Below are 12825 nucleotides of genomic sequence, written 5' to 3' on the forward strand. Positions count from 1 at the left end.
TCAATAAATAGCAGAGAGAATTTCAGAATGCATTACAAACAGACTGGAAGTTTTTCCAAGAAGATTACTTAGCCTTAAAGCTGAAACTCATGGCATCATTTATTACTATAAATAGTTTGAGAATTAGCTCTGAATAAGTAAAAACTAGGAGACACTCCCTATAAAAATCTATTCTTCCGAAATGATGCAAAATCTTAATCCTCTCAGAAGTTTAGAACAGTTCAGACAAAAAAAACCAAACACCGAAAACCCAAAAAAACCCCAAAAACCACAAAAAAAAAAAAATCACAGAGTAAACCAAACAAAAACAAAATAAAAAACCCACACAAAAATTGGGATCAAGATCCATCTGTGTTTTTTTAGCTTGAGTCATCACCAACAGATGGTAAATAACTCTGTAGAAATCACTCAGCTGAGTTACTCCAGTTTATGGAGTTCCTAAGGCATTTACCCTTACTCCTAAACTCTAATACTCTTTGTCAGAACCTCAGTTCCCTCTGAAGGCTCTGACAAGTGCCAGCACACAGACTTGTGTGAAATTATGCATTTTGATACAGCTTGGTAATACTTGTCTTCCCTTTTATTTCTTCTGAAACAATAGGATCTAGTCTTAGCACAAGACTACCTAGCTGTGTCAAGCTTTATAGGTTGTTGCAGAAATAGCTGGCAACAAGCTGGTATTGACTGTCACTTCCTGTAGGACTCGAGTTGACATCTACTATTTCAGATACACATCAGTTTAGAAATATTCTATGTGCCATTTCCCAATTATTCCTGCAGTTCCTGAGCAGATGTGAGATGAATGCAAAAACTGTCCATCATATAGACTCATGTTCCCACTTAATTTTTATGCAGAGAAAATTATTCTTCTATTTCATCAATGTTTTATTAGATTTTCCTGAAAAAGCTGGCAGAAGAATATAATTCTTCAGAGACTAACAAGTTACTTTGAGTCTGCTGCTTTCGCAATACTGGAACTGACATTGTAATTTCTGTAAGTATATCTTGTTTTCAGGAGAGTGAGTTACTATTTTTAGAGTTGATCTCATACCTTTCTTCATTTCTCCCCCAACCCACTAGGTGCAAGTGAGTATGTGATTAGAAAATGATCTGCTTGTTCAGAAGAGACCTCTCTCTGGTTAAACTCCCTGTTTTGTTCAGTATTGTTTTAGATGAGGTGGATGGCATTCACTGTTCATGCAAATATGTCATCTACTCAGTCTAGTGAGACCACTTGCACTATTGCTTAATGAAATTATGAGATTGCAAGTAGTCACTGTGTCTCATGATAGAATTCCCATCATACTGCTGACAGGCATAAAACAGCCTTTGCTGAGGTCCTGTCTATCCTATTGAACCGAGACTTTTGCAAGCCTTGATCAATCAATGAATGTACCTAGTAGGCAGAAAATTGCAGCATGATGAGCAGAGCAGAGAGGGGGCACTAGGGGAGCTATGCTGAAGCCTATCACTTGATATGTCAAGAGTTATAGATTATATTGAGTAAAATATATTTTGGTTTTGGGTGTAAGCTGCTGCATCACACTATAATGCTGTTATTTTGTAATAGACATGCAGAGCTTGCTGATGCAGTTTTAGGACAGCCAACTAGAATGTAAAGATTTGAAGGTGAAAGGGAAGGCTGAGGGGTGCAGTAACAAATGACAGCACAGTGACAGAGAGCAGAGGTGCTGACAAACTGAATCAAAAGGGCTGTGTAACTCTCTGCACTGTTGCTGATGCTGATACCTCATGGACATATCCTAATTATTCACATATTATTACTGTATATTGAAATTTTTAATTCAAAGCAGAACCTTGTGTTCTGTGCTAATATTACTATTTAGTAAGTAATGTGTCTGTGGCATATGCAACATTTGAAGCATGTGGAAAAAATGAGTGAAATTTATTTGTTGAGGTGCCAGAAAAATCAAACTACTTACTCAGGTGCAGAGGAGGTGATTGGGCTAGAAAAATCTCAGAACCTATGAAAGCAGATGAAATTACTGTTGCAGAGGAATGTTACCACTGAATTGGTATGCAAAATGTTTTATGGTTTGCTTGCAGTTGACAAGGCATCTTTGAGCATGGACTCATATACGTTTTAAATTATGGATTTTTAAAATAATTGATAACAATGCCAAAATATCCTGTAGCATTGATACGCACTTAATGCATCTTGTGACTCCTCCCTGATAAAGCCAGTAGCATGAAGAAGGAAACAGGAGAGGTAACAAGAAGCCGATCCACTGGAAGAAGCCAATAGCACCATGTGAGCCAAATGAAGGTGCCTTCCATTGTCCTACCAAAGTCAGTTCAACACAGTTCTGTGCTCTTCTCTCAGCCTCGTTTCACCTGCCAGCCAGTTGCACAGATTGTGCAATTTTTCTGGAAGAAATAAAGTGCCACAAATTTTAATTTTAGGGGATCCAAACACTTTCAAACAAAACCAAAAATAAAATACGTCTGACTCAGCGGTGGTGTAGAGGTACTGAGCTCTGTTGGGGGGCTGGCAGTAGCAGCTGGTAGCTGGAGCATCTTCACAAAGCAGAATGGTTGTAATAGTGTTAGCTGCTCAATCTGTGTGTGATATTTTACAGACTTGTGTATGCTGAGTTGCCACTATTGATATTATTTCAAAATGAGGCCCATTAATCAAGAATCAGCAATTCCCAAGAATTTGCCCCCTCATGCCATCATGAGGGCAGATGTTTGGATCACAATACACAAAGTTCCTGCTCCAGATGGTTATGATGGCAGTTTTATTTCTTGCTTTTATTTTATTATTTCCCTTAATTTTTGTTCTTCTGATCTTGAAAATAATTTGTGAAAGTTCAACTATGAAAATACTGTTTTCTACATGAGTAAGTTAAATACTTATTTCCAGCTCAAATAAACCCCACTTCCCCTTACCTTGCAATGATTTGGTGCTCACTCACACATATTTTTACCCCAGTAACATACAAGTAATTGTTTTTTACAAAATGATTATCTGAAAGATATTTAAATGTAACCTTAGAGCATAAAACATGACACAAGAAAACAAAGTTAAACTTTTAAACCAATCAGTTTATTCTGAACACAGCAATTGCTTCTGCTGTCAGCAGGAATAAAGTTTACTGCTGTTGGAAACTTGTAAAAAGTCAGATGTGTTCCTGTAAAATGCCTTGTCAACTGCAAGCCAACCAGATCACACATGTCAAAAACCAAACATCTCCTTCTTTTAGTGTCTGTAAGATTTGTGTTCTAAACACCTGCTTAAAAGTAGTTTCAACAATGTGAATTGAACAAAGAGAAGGAAATGCTGTATTTCTAAATGACAAAGCTAAATGACAAAGAAATCCTGCTTATTGACCTTCTGAACTGCCTCAGCCAGAATACACAGGATTCAGTTCTTTATCTCATGGGGAGCCAAGGCCTGCTTATATCCAATATTGAACTAAGATTAATATGAATGTCTTTGTAATTATTACATCTAAGTAAAACTAATCCTTATATCAATACAAGGTATATCACAAATCTTAATGGCAGATACAATCCCAGCTTTTTATTGGAAAAAGAAAAGTTCTGTGACCTTTCAAGGGAGTTGAAGACAGAAGATGGAACAATTATTTGTCTGCTCAATTTGTTCTATTTGAATCTAGAACCAATTAAAATAACTAATGCTTTAAAATCTTTAAAAACATTTAAAAACCTTTAAAAACATACCTTTTAAAAGAAAGGTAAAATTGTAATGCATCCCTCATGCAACAGTCTGTATTCATATAAGTTTGATGGGTAGTTTGCTTCTATTTGCACCTTCTGAAAAGACAAAACAAATGAAAACCTCAAAGCTGTGAACTTCCACAGTCCAGAGCTAAGGATGAAATAGTAGTGCTGTTTAGTGGGATAAATCAGGTGTTACTAACAAAATTTAAGTACCAAAAGTTAATAATATCATCATCAGTAGTTCTTGAAAGAGACTTGGCTGCCTAAAGGCAGCCTAATTTTAAGCACTGAGACAAGTATACACCTAAAAATATGCAGAGGGATGCAGTTTGCATACATTAGGAGCTAGCTTTTTCTTTCTAACCTGTGAGATCTTGAATTCTTTTGTTTGCTTCTTCAGGAATGTAGGCCCAGATGCATTACTCTGTAGGGTATGGGTGGTTTTTGGTGGTTATTGGGTAGAGACAGACTTTGCAGGGGAAGTACAGGATCCTGAGAAATAGCCTTCTACTCAACATTCCATGCTTTCTGTCCTAGTGTTAAAACATCTTTCTCACAAGACTGTTTGTCTGGAGATAGGGGGATGTTGATGATCTGGAAATGTAAATGTCCGCTTGGCCAATGTCCACTGACTGCCTCCTGAGAGGTTAGGAGGTGGGCCCATTTCCCATATTTACATTTTGCATACATTTATCAGTATGCTGATAGCCTGTAGCATTTTAAGTGGCTAAGGGCAATGGAAAGCAAAATACTGAGATGTCAGTAAAGCTATCTCAGTGCTTTTGGGAGCACTGTCCTGGATTATGACTAAATGGATGTTTCTGATGTTTCTGATTCTGACCAAATGGCAACAATTTTGGCAAGGGATGTATCAAGGACAAGAAAAATCAATGGAATTTAACCTTTTTTTTCTTTTAATCAAAATATCTTTTATGAGCTCCAGGTGTGTTTTTGTGTTTCATGATGCAGGTAGGAACCCATTTTCACTTGACACTCTTTGTTACACCTTGTGCTTTGAATATGCTCTGATTAGATTTATTATGTAAATATCAACATAGGCTAGTAGAAAAGGATCTGTTCATGATCACAAGTGTAATGAAAAAAAGTATTATTTCCTGGAGATCTATTTTGACTGTAAACCTCAGAGAGAAAATAACTTGTCCTTTTAAGTCACATTGATGGATATGATTTATGGATGATAGCATAGTTACCCATTGACTCCTGGAAAGAAATACAGCAAACCTTATTTTAGATGTGATTCAGAACACAGACCCCATCAAGATTCAAAGGTCTTGAAAATAATGGGCAAGGGCACCTCAGTTTTTATCAACTGCTGTAGCCAATAATCACAGTGAGCATATTTTGATTTAATCTTTTCTCAGCCAGCATCTTCCTGAAGAGGCAGGGGGCTTGGTTACCAGCCCACCTCCTGCTCTGCAGCATGCCAGGGACAGACTGACCCATGCTCCAGGGGAGCTGTTGGAGGGCAGTCCTGGCTCTGCTGCTCCACCTCTCCCTGTGCTGCAGTGCCAGTGTTTCTTCAGCTGCCTGTGCTAAGAGACGCTTCCCTCCTACCTTGTAAAATAGCTCTGCTGAAAAGACAGTGGGATCTCAGGCCATATTAGTTTCCTTTATGATATGTGTAAAGAAAGGCAGTCCCTGTTGCTGCATTTCATTTAGCTTGAGTCCCATGAAGCATTTTCTTTCTCAGTAGACTAAGCTTCAGCTCAGCTTTAACTTGGAAGATCAAGCCCAGGCATATATTTTACACCTTTACCACTGTAAATAGTTACAGTGGATGTAAGAAAATGTAGGCTAGCTATCAAAATAAGGGGCAGCATTGCAGTTTTTGCAGCCATGTAATCAAAAATATTCTTTCATTTTTTGCACGGAGACACTTGCAGTCTGTAATAGACCGAAAAGAGATTTTATGTTTCCTTTTCCTCCCTCAGTTTCCAGCAAGGAAAACAAGTGCTCTGCTTCAGCAAGTGAATCCACCCATGATTGTGATACACATAGTGGCTGTGTGTGAGAATTATACCAATAATTACTGTTTAGAAGTGCTCTGCATGCAGATGCCACAATAGGGCATTGAGAATGCATCACATAGTTATGGGAAACACAATAGGAATCTTTCTGTGAGTGAAATAATTATATTTTAACCACGTTGGAACCAGATAATCTAGCTAGCTCTAAGTCTTTATTCACATGTAAAAAGATCATTTATACATTGTAATGCACCCTTGTTCAAGTAATTGTGCTGGAATATTCTATGAAAGTTTCTGAGCAGCTCTGTAATAGCCATACTGTTGGGTGACAGCAGTATCATTAGTAACCTACATAAGTATTTCTAACCATGTGCAAATTCATCTTTTATTCCATTGTAATTTATCAGTGTTTTCACCTCCTATGTATTTCAAGAGAAATTATCTTCCCTTGAAATGCTTCCCCAGCCCAAGCAGCTCCATGACTAGGTTGGATGATGCTGTGTTGGTGCAGGAGAGAAGACACTGTTTGCTGTACAAGGTCCCCCATTTGCAGGAGATGCTGGAAGGCTGGGTGGTCCAGAGGAGGATTGCTGCTCAAGGTCTGTTTGTCTGGACAGGCACAGTGCTGGGTAAGGTAGCCACAGGCAGCTCTCGAAGATCTCCTGCCCATTTGAAATGCTTTTAATGAGGTCCTTTAGCAAAGGTTCTTAAAACCTTTAAGCATAAAAATCCTCTAATAAGCAGTAACTGAATAAAAGAGAGGACATGTATTCTTCTCCAGAAATGGAAATAGATGGAAATATCCATCCAATATAATAATATTTAGGGAAATACTTATCCAGTCTTTATATGGTGTCTCCAAGTATCTTCCTACAATGATCCCTCATTTGTCTGATCTGCTGCAGCTGTTCTTGTGGTCATAAATAAACAAACAACATTGCTTGTAGTGCCTGCATGAATATCTTGAAAGAGTAACATCATCAAAAATACCTCCCCAGTGCAAATCTGAATAAGCTTGGCCTGTTTAATTTAACAAACAAACAAACAAACAAACAAATGAGACGATAGAATGCAGGGCAACTTCAGCATGTTACAGGACTTCATTTTAGTGGAGAAGGAAATAATAATAGGTGCACAGGGCATGTGTACATCCCCATCAGGCAAACAAATGTGTAAAAGGGAGCATGATTAGCTGCTGGAGTAAATTTACCAAGATAGAGATGAATTGTCAGTCTGTTGATGTTTATAGGTTGAGACTGAATGCCTTTCAAGATGATATGCCTAAGGCAGTCATAAATTATGCTTTAGTCTAATTTATGTTACCAGCTTAATGTGAGTAAATAAGGTAAATGGGGGAAATAAACCTGTGACATTGAGAATACTCCAATTGTTTCTTAAGAAATTAAATATCTAGAAAAATGGAGTAGTCTAAAAGTCTCTGACTAAATCATTAACAAAATGAAGCAATGTTTGTGAGTGCCATAAACACATTTTCAGATGGTCTACAGAGTTTTTAGTATGCACATGCAGAGATTAATTTTCTCACTTTTTATTTTGACCTAGGTTTTGTGGAAAAGATATACTTAATTTCTGAAGGTAGTGTAGCCATGCCAAAATGAGTTTCATGTATGTGCTGCAGCACCTTTGAGAGGTGAATATGTATAGTATCCAAATGATAGTCATGGCTTGAATTTGATTGCATTTGTTGTGAGGATCAACTTCTTCCTAACTTTTTCAGAAGAATTTTAACTGTACAAAGATGTAAAAAAAGATTTGTAGGATATTACCTAGTCAAAGAGGCTTAGCATCATCTTTTGTGTGGAAAATCAACCCTTCTGTCCTTCTAGAATCTACTAGAAAGTGTTTTCAAATGGTAATAGTATTCTAGGCAGAAATCCAGACCATTATATTTGCTGCCTGAAACTATAATGTAGGAGTTGTAATATATTCCCTAATTAAAAATATCATGCACAGTAGTGATTTTATTATTCATTTATTATCTGGATCATTGAACTAATCTGAAGAAAAACAGCATTCTCAGGGGCACAAGTGAAGAGGTTCCCTTTCTGTTTTTCCAGCAAAAGGGACAATATTTTTTGCTTGAAAAATGACTTCTCATGACGTGCTACACAATTATTCTTACACTTCAGATAAATAAATGTTATATTTCTTGTCTGAAGGAACATTCAGGATTACTTTTGTGACATTTATGTTTTGTGGTATATTGGTAATACTTCATAAATATAAATAAATAGGAGATTGAGAAGCAAAAAGAGATTGGAGATTGGAAAATAATCTATAAAATTTAACAATCCTTAACTGTGAGGCTAAAGCTAATTTTCAGTCATTTAGAAGAAATTGAAGGACATAAATCCTAAAAATCAGAATCAATTGCTCTCCAGTTATTTTCTTGTTGCACCAAGCTTACAAGTATAGGCTTTTAGCTCACATATATTGTAATTTTTTGTCCTTGTCAGTGACAAGTGGAGTCAAGCTGTTGCAGATTCAGGCTGCAGAGATTGGGCTGTGAAGCAGTAGACCCAGGTGGAGTCTGCAGGTCCCCACTTCAGTCCCAAAGTAATAAATAGACACAATCTTCTAAATAACAGAATACACTAGCGAATACTATACAGTATAGAATAGATAGTGTTTGAAATCCACTGTATACTTTGTAACAATGTGTCCTGATTTTCAGTTGCGTTATGTATGATGCATGATGTTGGTCAGTTTTTTTTCTAAAGCATCTACGCCTACCAATGCTACTGCTTGTGCTCTTCTGAACTTTCAGATGCTATCTATATTTCAGTGACACTAAGCTAGAAAGAACAAAGTGTTTTTTCTTCTAAATTTTATTAGATCTGCTTTACATTTTTCAGACTTTACCCTGATCATGGGTTTTGGATTTTTGTGGCTTTTTGACTACACTTCTTTTAAATCTTTCCTATCTCTGCTCTCCAAAACCTTGAAATCAAGAAGGAGAAAATCACTTTACTGTAAAACATGCAGTCCTTTTTTAGTTTCTTAGTAAATCTGTACAGAGTAGCACTAGAGATTCAGGACAAATTGTCTGGAAAACTAAAGCCTGAACCCTAGAACTGAGCAATGCTGCAGTGATAACTGAGTGGTCACTTCTCTTTTTTTAGATTTCCAGATGCTGAAGCTTCTTTACTGGAATTGAAATAAAACATCAAGCATGTATATGTTCTCAGACATCTTTCTTTTGGAAATTTATATTATTTGCATTGCAAAAATTTCTGCTCAGTTAATTTTACTATTTGTTTTTGTTGTACCATACATGTTTTTTGCTTTATACTACTACTTCATTGGTCTATACTACAGACACAAATATCCTTTTTTTATAATATAACCAAATTATTAATGATGTGCATGTACCTGAGTTCTTATTTTAATTTTGTCTATCTGAAACTAATTCCTGTTCCAAACTATTTCTTCCAGAGTGTTTAACTCATGGCATGGCATTTTATTCAACAAATGCAGCATAAAATGTAAGGATTATGTAGACAAAGCTCAAAGGTGAACTCAGTGTTCCACTCTGCTGACAAAACTTCTTTATTTATCTTAAAATTCTGAGCTGTTATACTTCAATAATTCTCTTTTACACTGCAGAATAAATCTAGAGTATTACACAGCATTTCTAAATTTTCTGTTGAACACAACACAGAAATTACATTGCCTTTGATTTGCTGAGTGCTGTCTCACAAAGAAGGAATATGATACAGAGAGAAGATCTGGAGCCCAGTGTATGGTTATGGCCTCTAAGCACTTCGGTTTTTCTCAGCTTGAGTTTGCTAATGCACATTGATTCATATTGATATTCAATAATTCATATTGATTGGTGTTCACATATCATCACTTTGCCATTAGGAATCCATTACTCCATTCAAGCACAATTTTAGGAAGATTATCTCACCATACTTTCAGTTGGCACAGAGTACTTTTTATTTCCTTGGAAAAATAAAAGTAAGCCCATGCAATACCGGAATAGAAATGCTGGTTGTAAAAGGTTACACAGACACATGTGTACCAAAACTTTTTACAGTTTGTGCATTAATAAAATAAACTTATGTATATATATCTCTTAAATCCATTACTACATACAGTTTTACCCTCAGAGAAAACCAGATTAAGCCATTTACTGTTGTCTAACACCAGGTCATAAACAGCAATTTTTCCTTTCATGATAAAGCAACTTAATCTGTTAATCCTTACGAAAAATGTAAATGTTTATATTAGTCAATTAGAGCAAGATTTTGTTCTGCTCTTGTTCTCTTTCTCTTTCAATATATACCTGATTTTTTATTCAATACATTTTTTCTTTTACATTTTTTATTTCTACACTATAACTTTGCTGCTTGAAAATACAGATGTATGTTCTAATTGCTACTAGGAAAAAACAGGTTTTATTTTGGCTGTAAATTTTAAGCTAGTGTTATTACTTTCAAATCTGGATTTCTCTCTATTTTGGATTTTTCTAATGGAACAGCTAATAGTTATTGATCAATAGGTGCCAAAACACACAAAATAATTGCAATGTCAACTTCATTAAGCTTCCCAAAATGCAAAACTGTGATGGAAACCAAAATCTTGGTGTGGTGAGATGAAAAATTCTTGTAGAATTCTAATTAAACAAAGGAAAGCCAAGGAGAATCATCCTAAAATGGTTTAAGATGGTGTATTCTTTTATATCAAGTGAAAATGGAGGGAGGATGTCTGCAAGTATTTTGGAGGAGATGTTTAAGATCTAAAACAATCTTGTTAATTGGTATTTTGGTCTGTAAAGCAGGATGCAGTTCAAGCAGGACAAATGGAAATTATTGCACTTCAGTAAAAATAATCAGCTGAGGAATGAAAGATAGAAACTGCCTAGCAAGCCAAAAAGTGAAAAAAAAAATGGAGATGTTTTATTGAAGGCAACACCAGTTGTCAAATTTATATTGTTGTAAGAGGAAAAAAAACCCAACCAAACCCAGCACCTGGTATCCTGGTTTGGTTATTGCACTTCAAATAAAACACTGGTCAGCTGAAGAGATGGCAGAGAAAAGCATGGTGAATGATCATGTCCAGAAAACAGGACCTGAGGAGGAAGGAAATAATCTGTTTCCTCCATCCAGTGATGTGAAGGAATGAACCAACAGTGAAACAAGGGATTTACAGACATTAAGACATATTTTCAAAGATCTGGGGCAGAGTGAAGACAGCTGTTGTGGAGTAATCAAGAACAGATATTTTTACTGAATGGCCTACACAAAAGCCTGAGGGTGGTTTTGTCACAGTTGATTCTGACTTAGGAGGAAGAAACAGAGAGAGATTTTAGGAGATATATTTCCGGTTTGATTTTGTGTGGTTAGTAAATTTGGGTATTCCAGCATGGAGTTACATAAAAGAAAGAGTAATCTTAAAATAAAAGAAAAAAAAAAAAAAGAAAAGAAAATCTGCTGCTTTGAATTATTTACATGTTTTTAAATTTAGGATTAATTTTTTTTTTTTTACTTATGACCCTCCTTGAATAGCTTCACTTCACCTTTCATGCAGTCTAATTCAGCTTATGCTTTGCCAGTCAAACTGACATAAAAAGTTATTGCACGTTTTTCCTACATATTCCCTTTTGCATGATAGGAACTAACCAAAGAAATCTATAAAATATTATTTTATCTTTCCCTGCATCTCGGCTTAAAACTTATCCAGGCTCTGAAACTTACCCAATCTTTGGTAAGTTACATCCTTGAATCTTGTTACAAAAATTATTTTGTTGTTTCCATAGAGAGAACCCTTCTCCCCATCCCTTGCCCTTTCTGCATTTATTACTTGCAATGCACCAGTATGTCTTTAGATGCATCAAGAATCTGAAAAATCTCTCAAAGTACTCTCTCAGGCCAAATGCCAATGTTCCAGCAGGAATGCCCACTAGCTTTTATCAATATTGCTATAAAATCCAAGTCTCAGTTTACTTGAGTTTGTGTCTGTCAGCTGATTTATGTTTCTAGTCAAAATGTATTGAAAGCATAAAATGAAGCTGAATGGCCTTCAAAAAAAGTGGCATAAAATTGAAATGCTGAACATAGGAAAAGGCTTTTAATCTTAGTCTCTTTCAGACTGCATTATTTCTACATTTTATTCTTCATTGCCCATGTTTTTAACCTTCTTAGGCTTTTTTGCCTAAGACTAGAAAGAAAACTGTTTCCGTTGCCATTTCCTTTGCAAGATTACCTTGGGAAACTAAATTTTCATATACTTTACTACAATTAACTCAAATAGTTCTTACATTTTAGATTGCCTATTATTTTCTGTTGAGAAAATTCTAGAGAAATGAAACCAATGAAAGGAATTTCCATTTGTCAACCTTTCTGATTCAGTACTGGCATCTAAATAACCCTCTCTGGTTCTTTACCTCACTCTGTTCTCCCCAGGTCATTGTAGTTCTTTCCTTACACTGCGCCCCAAAATCTTTGAAACAGGAATTGCAGCCCAGTTCTGTGCCTGCCGTTCAAAGTCAAACCCTCGTCACATTTTCCTTATTTTGTACACCATCCCTGTCCCCATGTGCTCAGGCAGGAAAGGAGGTCCTAGAACTAAGTCCAAAAACTGCCTTTCATGCATCTCAGCATCTTCCCTGCTTGCTCTTCACATATGTTGTCCCAGGTACAACTTCTACTCAACTATGATAAATCTCTTGGCAGAGGAAATACACTTATCCAGTAAGCCTATATAGAACATGAGTTTTAGAAGCACATTTCTGGAAGAAAAGGTGGAGAGGAGTAATGAAAAAATGTGTCACAGGGTTGCTGATGCAGAGTAGGACTTCTGTGTTATATCACACATGCTTAATGTCTTTAGCAACAAAAGCAAAAATGTTTTGCTTCCCAAGGCAGTGGAAGCATGATATCGAGGAAAGAAAGCGAGAGGAAACTTTTTGTAACACAGTTCCTTTTTTATGGACGTCATGAACAAAAATATTCCATAAAACTGAATTTCTCATTCATGGCCTCTGTTTTCCACAGATGGATAAAAAGTGGATAACTATAAGTGAGGAAGACAGAAGGCCTGGTGCTGTAAGAACCATTGCTGTGAGTCATGAGCCTGGAGCACATTTCTTTATGACAACTTTGTA

This window comes from Ammospiza caudacuta, chromosome 4, assembly GCF_027887145.1.
Source record: "Ammospiza caudacuta isolate bAmmCau1 chromosome 4, bAmmCau1.pri, whole genome shotgun sequence".
In the NCBI taxonomy this organism is placed as follows: domain Eukaryota; kingdom Metazoa; phylum Chordata; class Aves; order Passeriformes; family Passerellidae; genus Ammospiza; species Ammospiza caudacuta.